Consider the following 2,614-nt stretch of genomic DNA (forward strand, 5'->3'; position numbering starts at 1 on the left):
GTAATGTTTCTGAATACAAAATCAACATTAAAAAATCCATAGCCTTCCTATATGCTAATAATGAAGTGTCAGAAAAAGAAGTGGAAAAAATAATTCCTTTTGCAATTGCAACAAAAAGAATAAAATATCTAGGAATAAATATAACCAAATATGTGAAGGACCTATATAATGAAAATGATAAGACCCTATTAAAAGAAATCGAAGAAGATACAAAGAAATGGAAAGGTATTCTTGTTCTTGGAATGGAAGAATCAACATAGTTAAAATAACCTTTTACCTAAAGCATCATACAGATTTAATGCAATCCCCATAAAAATCCCATTGGCATTTTTTTTTAACAAAAAGAACAAAAATCATCAGATTTGTATGGAAGCACAAAAGACTCGAATTGCCAAAGCCATATTGAGAAAAAATAATGAGGCAGGAGGCATCACTCTACCTGACTTCAAATTATACTACAAAGCAACAGTAATCAAAATGGCATGGTATTGGCTGCAAAACAGACACACAGACCAGTTGGAACAGAATTGAGTCCAGAACTAAACCCATATTTATATGGGCAAATAATTTTCAACAAAAAAGCCAAAACCACACACTAGAGAAAGGAAGGCTTCTTCGATAAATGGTATTGAGAATACTAGAAAGCAACCTGCAAAAGAAGGAAACTAGACAGTTGTCTATAACCACACACCAAAATTAATTCAAAATGGAATAAAGACCTGAAAAGAAGACCTCAAACAATAAAATGCATAGATGAAAACATAGTTACTAAACTCAAGGACCTTGGATTTAAAGAGGATTTTATGAATTTAACCTCAAAGGTGAGGGAAGTAAAAGCTAAAATAAATGAATGGGACTACGTCAGACTAAAAAGCTGCTGCTCAGTGATAGAAACTGTCACCAAGGTAAAGAGAGAACCATCCGAATGGGAAAATATATTTCCAAGCAATGCCTCCTTAAGGGCCTAATATCCCAAATATACAAAGAACTCATACAATTAAACAATGACAACAACAACAACAACAACAAAACAAACAATCCGATCAAGAAATAGGCCGAGGATCTGAACAGACACTTTTCCCTAGAGGACATACAAATGGGACTGCAAATTGGTGCAGCCACTATGGAAAACAGTATGGAGGTTTTTCAAAATACTAAGAATTGATCTACTGTATGATGCAGTAATCCCTCTACTGGGTATTTACCCCTAAGACTTGAAAACCTATATCTAAAAAGATATTTGCACACCAATGTTCATAGCAGCTTATTCACAGTAGTCAGGACATTGAAGCAACGAAAGTGTCCTATGATAAATGATTGGCTAAAGAAGCTGGGGTACATATTTACATGGAATATTACTCAGCCATAAGAAGAGATGAAATACTGCCATTTGTGACAACATGGATGGACCTCGAGATAATCATGCTAAGTGAAATAATCGAAACAGAAAAAGTTGAAAATCATATGATACCACTTAGATGTAGGATATAAACCTAAAAGCAACAAATGAACAGGATAAACAAACAGAACCTCATGGACATGGACTATAGACTAGTAGCTACCAGAGAGTAGGTGGAGTGGGGAGGGGGGAGGTAGATGGGGTAAAAGGGGTCAAATATGTGGTGACAGAAAGCAATCTAACTATGGGTGGTGAACACACATCGTAAATATATATATGCTTTACTGTCAAAGTGCACAGCTGAAACGTACTGGATTTTGTTAACCAATATCACTATAAAAAATTTTAAAAATAAATAAATACAAATAAAAAAGTAAATTAAAAAAAATCCAGTAGTTTTATAAAGTTGAACAAATAGAGAAAGAAGAAGCTTGCTGTTTTTGTTTGGGTGTGCACTTCTTTCTCCAGAGTCCTCACAGTCAGGCAACAAAGGTAACACCAAGCTCTTCTGTAGGAAGATGTATGGGGGTTAAGGGGAAGCTAATACCTCTCCCCTTCATCACCACAAAAATGCAAGTAAACATCAGAGAATTTTATATCAGTCATCATGTTTGAGAAGGGGAGAATTTAGGCTCAAGGGAAAAATGTCTTCTGCTATTGCATATATAGAGTAGAAGACTAGCAGAACAAGAGCTGTGTATCATTGCAGCTGTACAAAAGAACATATCAAGATGACAAACAGGTATGAGTCGCACAGAGGACTTAGTATTGATCCTCTTAGGCACGGACTCTCCTCACAGCTATGCAGGGATGAAACGGAAGTAAACACCTACTCTCATGCCCAAAGCAATGTTTAAGGGACTTTAGATCATCTGGCTAGCATCATTGTGGGATGATACCTAACATCTTCTCTGGATATTGAATGATGAAAACAGAAGATCTGTCTCTGAGAAGGGCAGAGAGATTGAGTGTTTGGGTAAGGGGCATCATCTCTGGGAGGAGGCTCAGCTGTTGCTTTCTGACTGGGCAGGACTGTTGAGTGAGGTGGTCACAGAGAGGCTATTTGCAGTCTCTGCTTCCCTGGGGGTTTCAAATTGAGTAAGTAATAAAAAAAACTCCACCCAAACAAAAGTCCTGGACCAGATGTCTTCACAGGTAAATTTCAGCAAACATTCTAAGAAGAATTAACATCTATCTTTCTCAAAACTATTTCAA

This window comes from Pteropus vampyrus, unplaced genomic scaffold (genome assembly GCF_000151845.1).
Source record: "Pteropus vampyrus isolate Shadow unplaced genomic scaffold, Pvam_2.0 Scaffold496, whole genome shotgun sequence".
NCBI classification, from domain to species: Eukaryota; Metazoa; Chordata; class Mammalia; order Chiroptera; family Pteropodidae; genus Pteropus; species Pteropus vampyrus.